The sequence below is a fragment of the Hippocampus zosterae genome, chromosome 5 (genome assembly GCF_025434085.1).
Source record: "Hippocampus zosterae strain Florida chromosome 5, ASM2543408v3, whole genome shotgun sequence".
In the NCBI taxonomy this organism is placed as follows: Eukaryota; Metazoa; Chordata; class Actinopteri; order Syngnathiformes; family Syngnathidae; genus Hippocampus; species Hippocampus zosterae.
This window is the reverse complement of record NC_067455.1, coordinates 23,666,136-23,678,840: the sequence shown is the minus strand read 5'-3', so window position 1 is coordinate 23,678,840 and position 12,705 is coordinate 23,666,136. Positions and strand designations below refer to the sequence as shown.

At 45.2% G+C, this 12,705-nt stretch overlaps 2 protein-coding genes across 2 annotated transcripts in view; one reads left to right on the top strand and one right to left on the bottom strand.

Annotated features, from left to right (window-relative positions):
* Nucleotides 1-12,705, top strand: part of LOC127600226 (CUB and sushi domain-containing protein 3-like) — a 782,730-nt gene that overhangs the window by 753,537 nt on the left and 16,488 nt on the right. The gene's annotated exons all lie outside the window — the stretch shown is intronic.
* The window catches only part of LOC127600262 (uncharacterized), an 83,041-nt gene continuing 79,119 nt past the window's right edge, over nucleotides 8,784-12,705 (bottom strand). Inside the window, exon 2 of the mRNA XM_052064700.1 lies at nucleotides 8,784-9,100. The gene's annotated coding sequence lies outside the window, so the exon portion shown is untranslated. The remainder of the gene's footprint in view (nucleotides 9,101-12,705) is intronic.

Below are 12,705 nucleotides of genomic sequence, written 5' to 3'. Positions count from 1 at the left end.
TATAACTGTGATGTGTTTTTTTTTCTCTTTTAACTATTTCTAATTTTCCTTTTATAATTTTGTTTGACCTTTGTCAACCTGTTATTGCGTGTACTATATATGCTCAATAAAATAAAACAAACAAACAAACAATAAATACAATTATTCAAATACACCCTGCTCCTCCCTTCTGCCTGCTTTTTGGAGTCCACTTCCACCATGCATACGTGACACATAGGGAGTGTACTGAGGCTGGTGTCGGTGCATCAAGAACCAGCACATACAGATGTCTGCATGACATGGGCGACAGCTGTCGAATTCCATGACTCAAGCCGCTCCTCAACCAAAAAACACATCAGAAGCATCTGTGCTGGGCTAAGGATAAGTTGTACTGGTCCGTTGCTCACTGGTCCTACGTCCTTTCAGATTCAAGTAAAATTTGCAGTTAATTTGGAAATCAAGGTCCCAGAGTCTGGAGAAGCAGACAAGTCAAACTGTTTAAAGTCCAGGGTGAATTTTCCACAGTGAGTAACCATGTCACTTGCTGGTTGGGGGTCCATTCTCTTTTACCAAACCCAGAGTCAACACAACCCGGAAATCTTCGAGCACTTCATTCTTCCTGCTGCCGACGTCCTATTTGGAGACAATAATTTTATTTTCCAGCAGCATTTGGCAAGCAAACTCGCTGGACTTGAACCTAGGGCTGAACGATTATGGAAAATAATGTCATTGTGATTGTCTTTCCCTAAAAATTGCGATTTGTTTCCTAAAGTATCTTTCAACACTGAATGCTTATTACAACAGACAGTATCAGATATGTTATGCGTGATAGAATCCTGCTGCAAATGAATTCATATTAAAGATAGTTTACCGGTTACAGTTATTAACTTTAAAAATTAACATGTAGTTTACCCACCCTGATTCTATCTCACAGGTTTGGTAAAAACATACGTTTATATATAAATATATATATATATATATATATATATATAAAGGTGCAAACTCAGATTACAACAATAATAGAAACAAATCAGTAGATTTGCCACTATACGCCTCACTTCACTTCATGAAACACAATATGTAAACGTGAAATGTACATCTTAAATCACTCATTCAAGTTATTAAACAGCCCCAGACATGACATTAAAAAAAAAAAAAAATACTGTCTGCACATGCTGTAACTTACGTGCACACGAAGAACAACTTTGTGGGCATGAGCTACTACTGTACTTTGTGCGCATGTACTACTACATTTTGTGCACAAAAGAGTTCCATAAAATGGTGTGCATGAAGAATTATTCTTGCGCATGAAAGAGTGTGCCTACAAAGTAGTCGCGGCTCCTTCGAGGTCGCTTGAATAAAAAAATTGAATTTACCTTCTTTCAAAGTTGAAGGAAAGCTACATAATGGACAGTGACAGCGTGATCGAATTGTAGTTTGAACTCTCAAAGTATTAATTGGTGTAGCACAAATTAGTAGTTGGTGTGCACAAATTAGTAGTCCCTGTATAACCGTACATCTTCTGGCAATTCACAAGTACGCGCAGTAGATGCTACAACAAGGTACGGAAAGTATGCAAGTCCAAATAGTTTGTATACTGATTAATCACAATGATTAACATCATGGAAATCATCATCATCATGTTTGTGCGTTGGCAAGCCTCAGAAGTGACCCTGCTGACAAAGCCATCGAGTAGAGCCTCATCCAGCCTGTCCTCAAAATCACACTTCGTAGCGAGTTGGCATAGCTCAGTGACATTCTGTAACCGTCTGGCTGTTTTTCCGGTCACACTTAGGGTACCTGAAATGCTCAGCTATCATCAATGGCTAAAGTTCATAGCGCTCCCTCACATTCTATGATGAAGAGTGTGACTAGCAATAAGACTATTTGCGGAGAACCTTGTGCTGAACGATAACATCCTCTGCAAAAGTCTTAATGCTAGTCGCACTCGTCATCATAGGATTTTGGGGTTTGCGAGTACAGTGCTGGTTAATTTGTTATACTTGTTCTTGATTTCGTGTGATTGAATTCACCTAATTTCATTTTGTGTATTTCTCGGTGATAATTCTTTCCTTGCAATTGGCAAGCGCTTTCTGTTCTCATTTGGTTTTCCTGTCTTTTTGTCGCCAGTGCTTTTTGTTGAGTACTTTGTCACTTTTCTCGCTTTTCTTTAAATAAACCTCTTTTGTTATCGCCATTTATCTGAGTCTGAGTTTGTGGGATCAAGTGAAGTACAGTAAGATAAGATGGCTTACTTTTTTTCTATTCCTCTTATCCACACGAGTGCCGCGTGCATGATGGAGCCTCTCTCAGCGATCCTCGGGCAGTAGGCGGGGGACATACTGAACTGGTTGCCAGCCAATCACAGGGAACACATAGACAAATAACTATTCGCTCTCACAATTACACCTAAGGTCAATTAAGAGTGTTCAATCAACCTACCATGCATGTTTTTGGAAGTGGAAGTGGAAACGGGAGGATCCAGAGAAAACCCACGCAGGCACAGGTAGACCATGCAAACTCCACACAGGAAGGCTGGAGGTGGAATTGAAACCTGCATCTCTGCACTGTGTGAGGGACGTGCGAACTAGGGAACCATTGTGCTGCCCCACATCTCATTATTATTATTAAATACATCTGTGCTCCAGGGACAGAGAAAATACTGAGGATTATTTTATCACCAGAATGATCCACAGTGTTTTGGTTTTGCAGATAATTTCCTAAAATAATTCTAATTTCATGAGGACATTAATTTACTTTATAACTAGAGTTCGGTAATTTTTCTCCTGAGCCCAGTTGAGACGCTTCCTCTGGTGGCTCAAGCTCAGAAGTGACTTGAACCAAGGAACCTGACAATTGTAGCCCATTTTCCGGATGCATCCAAATGGAGACTTCTTACTTTTTCTTTTCTGATTCATATAAAAATGATTTAGTAGATATAAACACATAACGGGGTAGGACTAGATAAGTTTTTTACTTCATCCTACTCCCTTGAACATAATAACTGTGTTGAATGAAGACTGATTTCTTTCTTTTTACTTTTTTATCTACCTTATTTTCTGTCAAATTATTACTGTATATGTTTTATGTTCAATAAACAATAAACAAAACAAATGCAGCGGTTTTTGAAGTGAAGACTCCCACCCCATTCATCTCTTTCTGGATTTTTGCCAAATTCTTGAATCTTGATGAATGTTTGAATGTTTGAATGTTTGATGATCCACTGAAGCCCACGGTCATCTCTTTTACCAGTGCATCTTCATTTGCTACATTTACCCCTTCTGTTTGACTTTTCATTGATGTTTTTGGACACAGCACTCTGAACAGCCAGCCTGCGCGGCTATGAACTCCTGTGACTTCCACATCCTATGGAGTGTATCAATAATGGTCTTCCGGCCAGTTGTCAAGTCTGCAGTTTTCCCCAAATTGGACCAAATTGAGACAATTGAACCGACTGAAGCAATTTAATTACATCTTCCAAACCGCTTTATTCTCACTAGGGTCGCGGGGGGTGCTGGAGCCTATCCCAGCTGACTTTGGGCAGTAGACAGGGGAAACCCTGAATCGGTTGCCAGCCAATCGCAGGGCACACACAGACGAACAACCACGCACACCCACACTCACACCTAGGGACAATTTAGTGTGTTCAATCAGCCTGCCATGCATGTTTTTGGAATGTGGGAAGAAACCACAGCACTCGGAGAAAACCTACGCAGGCCCAGGGAGAACATTCAAACTCCACACAGAGAGGCCAGAGCAGTAATTGAACCTGCACTGTGAAGTCTACAAGCTAACCACTGGACTAACGGGCCGCCTGTAATTTAATTGCAACTGTGATTTAAAAAAAACTCTTTTTATGGTTTCTTTGACTGTGCCCGTACGCAGATGCGTATTTGGAACTGAGAGTTGCCCCTTGCAATTGAAGTGGATTTACATGGAGAGGTGAACCAATCTCTTTATTCCATTAAAGGACGCTACAGTTTCTTGTTGACTTTCAAATTTAGCCAGTAGCCGACATGTGCGCATTTTGAGCATTACGTCTCTGATCCACTGGTGAAAAGACACTGTGATTCTTTCCTCTTTCATCTCTAACTGCTTCAAACAACGAAGCGTATGAGGGAGTGGTTAAGATTGCAAGACTGTCCGTGTTTTTATGTTATGTGTTGTGTTTATTATTTTACTTGTTAACTGTTTTGTAAAGTGCGTTGTTACAGCTGCAGCTGTTGTGAAAGTGCGATATAAATCAGGATGCATTTTATTGTATTGTAGGTATGTATGTATAAAATGGTTCAGTACTATAGCTCAAAGAAGTAGAACTCCCATTGTTGGCTCTGTCTAACTTTTGTTTCTGTCATGGCGCCTTCAGCTGTATCCTAGTTGTTCTTCACTTATAGGTTATATGCAAGCACTCACATTTAGGACCACACCCTGATGCACCACTTGAGAGCTCAGAATAAATTGAGGTAAAAAAAAAAATGTGAAAAACATTTCACTCTGTCCTACTTTGGAATTGGGACATAACCCAAGTTAAATATAGCTATTCCAAAGCAATTTTCACTCTTCATAGCACTAGTAGTGTTGTGCTATCCTTCATTCAGATGACACAGGTTCGATTACCAGTCAGTGCCCTGACACCCAGATAAGGCCAATTCCAAGCCTGAAAAAAAAAATCATGGGTTGCATTCAGAAGGGCATCCGGCAATAATAATCATAAAAAACAATAATAACTCTGCCAAACAAATCATGCAAGTGTTATTATGTGGCATCCGCTTATGTGACAAGCCAAAGGACACAAAATCTTTTCTTCATTGAGAATATATTAAGAATCTTAAAGGTGAAGTTCCAAAAACTTTTCTGAATCTGTTAAAGTTCATTTCCTCATTGCTACCGGTAATATGTTTTGTCATACATACATATCACTTCCTCCAGTTGTCAACCCAAAAAAACTAATTCCAAGTGTTTGAAAACCGACTGGAAGCTTGAGGGATGCTGGGTACAGTTACTCAAGCCACAACTAGAGTTACTGGAAGTTATGTATTAGTAGCTGGACAGCATGCTATAACGAAGACATACTGTTCAATTTTTATGCTCTACACAACACAGTACATTCAACGGAGAGTAATATTTTAGAATTAGAGGAAGAGGATTTTCCACACTTGAGCGGAAAGAAGCAGTTGTTTTCAGTCATGTTTGAGTCAATCATATCATGGGAGCTGGTCAGTGTCCCTAGGTGTGAGTGTGAGCGCGGATGGTTGTTCGTCTCTCTGTACCCTGCGATTGGCTGGCAACTGGTTCAGGGTGTCCTCCGCCTACTGCCCGAAGACAGTTGGGATAGGCTCCAGCACCCACCGCAACCCTTGTGAGGATAATGCGGATCAGAAAATGGATGGATGGATGGTCTTTCATGTGCTCAAGATAGCACTAAACAAGAAAAGGGTCTGTATAGAACACGGCTTTTTTTTTTCAATGGCTCAATTCATAAAATTACAATTTTTGAGTGTCGCAGGTGCATGCAAATAACTATTCACCGCTTGCCTGGGCTGCTTCTCAAATGCACCATGACGATTGGAGTTATTCCTGCTGCTGCTGTTGAGCAACCTCCAACTGTGTACGATGGTTGCTTCGAAAGCCTCTGCGTCCCGGGCACCTGCTGACCCAGTTGTCGGTTGTTGATTTGTTGTTTGTAGCCTGAAGGCACACCTACCACCACAATCGGTATCGGAAGTCGATCCCGAGCTGGGCTGCTGCTGGGGGTTGAAGTCGCGTTTGCCGAAGGAAAGAAATCATTGGCATGGGAGCTGGTTTCAGCCTGGGTTGAATTACACTCGCGCACCCGATGCTCCCTGCTAAATGTTTACTGAAGCGCATCAGTTCAAAATGATCATCAAAGAGCTTGGACGACTTGCTTGGTGACCACAGTTGATGACAATTTCTTCCCTGTGATTAGCTTTCTGATTAACCGGTCACTTATTTCTTCATCCCTAGCTAGCTGAAGAAACTCTGACCACTCTCTTCAGAATTAGTGCAATCAACTGACACACAATGAACTAATCAAGCAAGTGAAAAGCAACTGAACACAAAGAGCAAACAGTGGCCTGGCACAGTAACGACTAAATAGTTGGTCTGTGAAATCCTACCTCCGGAAAATACCCAGAGACAAGAGCGCATGAGATTAAAACTGCGATCAACACATTCTGAATGTTATTCATTGAATAAAGTGCTGTCTATCTAATCCAGGGGTGGCCAACCATTTAGAGACTAAGAACCTTTTTTTTTTACTGTGTTACTGCAAAGAGCCACATCACACACTCTCTCTCTCATAAACACACACACACACCAACCGAAGATCGACTTTTGAAGTGACGAACCTCCCGCGATCGACCCGATCGCACTCGTGCAAGCATGTACATGCACGCACACATACGCCCAACCACACACACGAGCACATACGCAAGCACACACGCATGCCGAGATGAGCGGCAGCCGGAACGCCACCGAACATGAACGAAATCCAAACACACAGACACGTTTTTTTGCCCACATTTCTTCCTCCCAACGCTCGCGCTCGACTTGGGACCAGTCCGATGGCTCCCAGTCAATTGCAATTGATGTATTGGGCACCCCTGCCTTAAAATCTGAGGTAATTCGCTGACTAGGTTAGCGCTTAGCGCTGAGCACTGTTGTTTACGCATGAGTGGTGATTCAATTGTTATCTGATTGTTTGCTCTGTATGTCAATCAAGTAACGGGATTGCTGATAGGCTGACGTTGTAAGTTCTGTGTATTTAGTGCCGTTGTTTGAATGGCAGCGCCACCGCTGAGGCGTTTGACGCTTGTTATTTGAAAGCCCGAGAGCCACATTGAGCCAGCCAAAGAGCCGCATGCGGCTCGTGAGCCGCGGTTTCGCCACATTTTTAATGACAGTTATGAACTGTAAGGGTCTCAAGAAAAATTTGGTCTCTGACCTAAAAATTATTGTTCCTCCAGGGTCTTCAAGATAAATTTAAGACAATGTGGAGCGCTTTGAGTACCAAAGGTAGAAAAGCTCTATACAAGTGACAGCCCAATTTACCATTTAGCACTTGCAGCAAATATTGATGACATTAAAGATCGCATAAAAGCTGCAATCAACACAGTGGACTGCAACATCCCAGGTGTATTGGGGAGGAATTCTCATGTTGTCTTGATGTTGTCCATACTGCTGATGGTGGCCTCATTGAGGACTTGTAAAATGTGACATAAAAAGTTGATGGAATATATACAACATGTGTCCAAGCTAAAGTTTCCCATGGGTTTTCGTTTTGAAATATCAAGTGATGATTTTGGCTTATTCTCTTTTGAGTCATCCCTCTATAGTCAAACTGGGAGATATTGTCCAGCACAAAATATCAAGGCAAAAAACAATGTAATGGATGCATTACAGTAAACTGTGCAAATCCCAGTGCGGGAGGGCCGTTATCCTGTTTCCCTACTCTCCCTATTGCAACACACCTGATTGTAATGATCAGATCATCAGCAAGCTCTGCGGAAGCCGGATATTGAACCTTTTCATTTGAATCATGTGTGTTGCAACAGGGACAAATGGAAAACATGCAGGATAGCGGCCCTCCAGGACTGGGAGCATGCATGTGTTCTCCCCGGGCCTTCGTGGGTTTTCTCCGGGTGCTCCGGTTTCCTCCCACATTCCAAAAAAATGCGTGGCAGGCTAAGTGAACACTCTAAATTGTCCCTAGGTGTGAGTGTGAGTGCGAATGGTTGTTTGAAAATTGAATTATCCCATGTCCCCTCCCACCTTCCATCCATATGCATTGTGATTGTAAGACACATGCATTAACACTTTATGCGGCACCTCCAAAATCAAAGTCTCTACTTTATCCCAGCGGTCAGGACAGCATTATTGTTATAGGGTGCTACAACGACAGTGCATGTAACTGCCCAATAGCTTGTACAAAATGAATGGAGAAACAACTTCACTGTCAAAGTGTGCAGGCCTGTTTTCTTCTTCCTAATTTTTCCCAAATGACAGAATGCCGTCTGTCACAGTCAAGACAGAGGTCTTGAAGCCAAGCTAGATGTAAAAATACATTAATAATAATAACTTTTGACCACTGACTGTGACCCGGGGCTGCATTGAGTTCTCAATGATTCATCCATCCATCCATCCATCCATCATCTACCGCTTATCCGGGGCCGGGTCGCGGGGGCATCAGCTTTAGCAGGGAAGCCCAGACTTCCCTCTCCCGAGCTACTTCTTCCAGCTCGCCCCGTGGGATCCCGAGTCGTTCCCAGGCAAGCTGGGTGACATAGTCTCTCCAGCGTGTCCTGGGTCTTCCTCTGGGTCTCCTCCCGGTGGGACATGACCGGGGAGGCGCTCAGGAGGCATCCGAATCAGATACCCAAGCCACCTCATCTGGCTCCTCTCGCTGTGGAGGAGAAGCGGCTCGACTCTGAGCCCCTCCTGGATGACTGAGCTTCTCACCTTATCTCTAAGGGAGAGCCCGGACACCCTGCGGAGAAAACTCATTTCAGCCGTTTGATCTCGTTCTTTCGGTCACGACCCATAGCTCGTGACCATAGGTGAGGGTTGGGACGTAGATCGACCGGTAAATTGAGAGCTTCGCCCTTTGGCTCAGCTCCTTCTTCACCACGACAGACCGATACAACGTCCGCATCACAGCAGACGCTGCACCGATCCGCCTGTCGATCTCCCGCTCCCTCCTACCCCCACTCGTGAACAAGACCCCGAGATACATGAACTCCTCCACTTGGGGTAAGATCTCCTCCCCGACCCGGAGGTGGCACTCCACCCATTTCCGACTGAGGACCATGGTTTCAGATTTGGAGGTGCTGATTTTCATCCCAACCGCTTCACACTCGGCTGCGAAACGCTCCAGTGAGAGTTGGAGAGCCCCGTTTGAAGGAGCCAACAGCACCACATCATCTGCAAAAAGCAGGGATGTAATACTGAGGCCCCCAAAACGGACCCCCTCAACGCTTCGGCTGCGCCTAGAAATTCTGTCCATAAAGGTTATGAACAGAATCGGCGACAAAGGGCAGCCTTGGCGGAGTCCTACCCCCACTGGAAACGATTCCGACTTACTGCCGGCAATGCGAAACAAACTCTGACATCGGTGGTATAGTGACCGAACAGCCCGTATCAGGGGGTTCGGTACCCCATACCCACGAAGCACCCCCCACAGAACTCCCCGAGGGACACGGTCAAACGCCTTCTCCAAGTCCACAAAACACATGTAGACTGGTTGGGCGAATTCCCACATACCCTCAAGGACCGCGCTAAGGGTGTAGAGCTGGTCCACTGTTCCACGGCCGGGACGAAAACCACACTGCTCCTCCTCAATCTGAGGCTCGACTTCCTGACGGACCCTCCTCTCCAGCACCCCTGAATAGACCTTACCAGGGAGGCTGAGGAGTGTGATCCCTCTGTAGTTGGAACACACCCTCCGGTCCCCCTTTTTAAAAAGAGGGACTACCACCCCGGTCTGCCAATCCAGAGGCACTCTCCCTGTTGACCACGCGATGTTGCAGAGGCGTGTCAACCAGGACAGCCCCACAACATCCAGAGCCTTGAGGAACTCCGGGCGGATCTCATCCACCCCTGGGGCCTTGCCACCAAGGAGCTTTTTAACCACATCGGTGACTTCAACCACAGAGATAGGAGAGCCCACCTCAGAGTCCCCAGGCTCTGCTTCCTCCAAGGAAGGCGTGTTGGTGGAGTTGAGGAGGTCTTCGAAGTACTCTGCCCACCGGTTCACAACGTCCCGAGTCGAAGTCAGCAGCGCCCCATCCCCACTGTACACAGTGTTAGTGGTGCACTGCTTCCCCCTCCTGAGACGTCGGATGGTGGACCAGAATTTCCTCGAAGCCGTCCGGAAGTCGGCTTCCATGGCCTCACCGAACTCTTCCCACCTCACCAACGGCATCCCTTACTGCTGGTGTCCACCAGCGAGTACGGGGGTTGCCGCCATGACAGGCACCAACCACCTTACGGCCACAACTCAGATTGGCCGCCTCAACAATAGAGGCACGGAACATGGTCCACTCGGGCTCAATGTCCCCCGCCTCCCCCGGAACATGGGAAAAGCTCTGTCGGAGGTGGGAGTTGAAACACCTTCTGACAGGGGATTCCGCCAGACGCTCCCAACAAACCCTCACTATACGTTTGGGTCTGCCAGGACGGACCGGCATCTTCCCCCACCATCGGAGCCTACTCACCACCAGGTGGTGATCAGTTGACAGCTCCGCCCCTCTCTTCACCCGAGTGTCCAGAACATGCGGCCGCAAATCCGATGATACAACTACAAATTCGATCATCGAACTGCGGCCTAGGGTGTCCTGGTGCCAAGTGCACATATGGACACCCTTATGTTTGAACAAGGTGTTCGTTATGGACAATCCGTGACGAGCACAGAAGTCCAATAACAAAACACCACTCGGGTTCTGATCGGGGGGGCCGTTCCTCCCAATCACGCCCCTCCAGGTATCACTGTCATTGCCCACGTGAGCATTGAAGTCCCCCAGCAGAACAATGGAGTCCCCAGCAGGAGTACTCTCCAGCACACCCTCCAAGGACTCCAAAAAGGGTGGGTATGCTGAGCTGCTGTTTGGTGCATATGCACAAACAACAGTCAGGACCCGTCCACCCACCCGAAGGCGGAGGGAGGCAACCCTCTCGTCTACCGGTGTGAACCCCAATGTACAGGCACTGAGCCGGGGGGCAATGAGTATGCCCACACCTGCTCTGCGCCTCTCACCGTGAGCAACTCCAGAGTGGAAGAGAGTCCAACCCCTCTCGAGAGAACTGGTACCAGAACCCAGGCTGTGTGTGGAGGCAAGTCCGACTATATCCAGTCGGAAATTCTCTGCCTCACACACCAGCTCGGGCTCCTTCCCTGCCAGAGAGGTGACATTCCATGTCCCAAGAGCTAGCTTCTGCAGCCGAGGATCGGACCACCAGGGTCCCCGCCTTTGGCTGCCGCCCAGCTCACATTGCACCCGACCCCTTTGGCCCCTCTCATGGGTGGTGAGCCCATGGGAAGGGGGACCCACGTTGCCTCTTCGGGCTGTGCCCGGCCGGGCCCCATGGGTGTAAGCCCGGCCACCAGGCGCCTGCCAATGAGCCCCACCTCCAGGCCTGGCTCCATAGGGGGGCCCCGGTGACCCGCGTCCGGGCAAGGGAAACCTAGATCCATTTATTTTTATCATCATTGGGGTCTTTTGAGCCGTGCTTTGTCTGGCCCCTCACCTAGAACCTGTTTGCCATGGGTGACCCTGCCAGGGGCATAAAGCCCCAGACAACTTAGCTTCTAGGATCATTGGGACACACAAACCCCTCCACCACGGTAAGGTGACGACTCACGGACTCAATGTGTTTTAATCAAAACGACAAATGACACTTTGCTGTAGAAATGTGAGACAAAGAAGTTACACACATCAGACACTTGAAGGCCCGGATACCAAGTTCAAGTATTATTTAAAAATTCATAAATTCCGTGTTTTTGAGACTTCTGGGAACCCTGGATAAAAAGGTTTTCCAGAGGAGAGAGAAAAATCTGAATAGTTATCGTAATTGATAGATAATGCTTAAGTTTCCATAAATTGTATGCAGCATCTGTGCTCACCAATATAAAAGTCGGTTGCATGATGAAGAAACTACATTTGGAAAGGCTGTTAAAGCCTTTTTTTAATTAATGTCTTATGGTTTTGATGCAATAAATGCTAAGTTTAAATGTATATTTGTTTGAAAATGCCCAAATGAAAATGTTGCTAGAGAAATATAATAATAATTATATATTTAATAATAATAATAATAATATAATATAGCTAAAGATAGATGCTATATAAAAATGCATATGCAGTGTGAATTTATAAAACAAAAACTGTAGATTATATAGAAAAAGCCAATTGGTTGTTTTTTTATGAACCAATTCAATACACAATTATTCCATAGAATTTTGATTAACTATTAAATAATAACATATTCAATACCTGCAACTCTAAATGTAATATGGTCATATTTTTATTGTTGAATAAAACTCTTGATTCAGGTTCCTGGGATCAAACTAACAACTAAAAAGTGACTCAAAATAAATAAATTGCTCCTAAAATCAAATCAATGAATTTAAATAACTAAATAAACAAATAAATAAATTATTCAGAGCCTTGCCTTCGATAATATTCCTCCAAAGACGGTCACTTTGCCCGGCAAATGAAGGTTGTTCGCCTTGGAAGCTTCTCCTAAACTGTCAATCTTCCATTATTGTTTCTCACTTTAACCTCCAAAATTTTCCCTCTGACTTCTTTCCTATATACATCCTTACTCCATATATTCCCTATTCATCTCCCATTCGTTTCATTTTTCCTAGCTCAGCCGAGCTTTCCCTCTATATTTTCCCCATCTTTTTTTCAGCTCTGCTCTTCCTCCACATCTTCATCCCTCTCCCTTTAGTCCCTCTGTCTACCTTCCCCAGGGGGTATTATCTCAGTCGGAGGCAAATCTGCCCAATTATAAGCCTCATCTACTCTCTCCCTCCTTCTCTACAAACACACACACATGCACACACACACGCACACACACACACACACACACACACACACACACACACACACATTCCTGTAAGACTATATTTGTGAGGTCCGGGTAACTCCAGATAGGGAGTGAGGACCACCCTTTCTGATAGGTTTAGAGAGGAACTAGTCTTAGATTTGT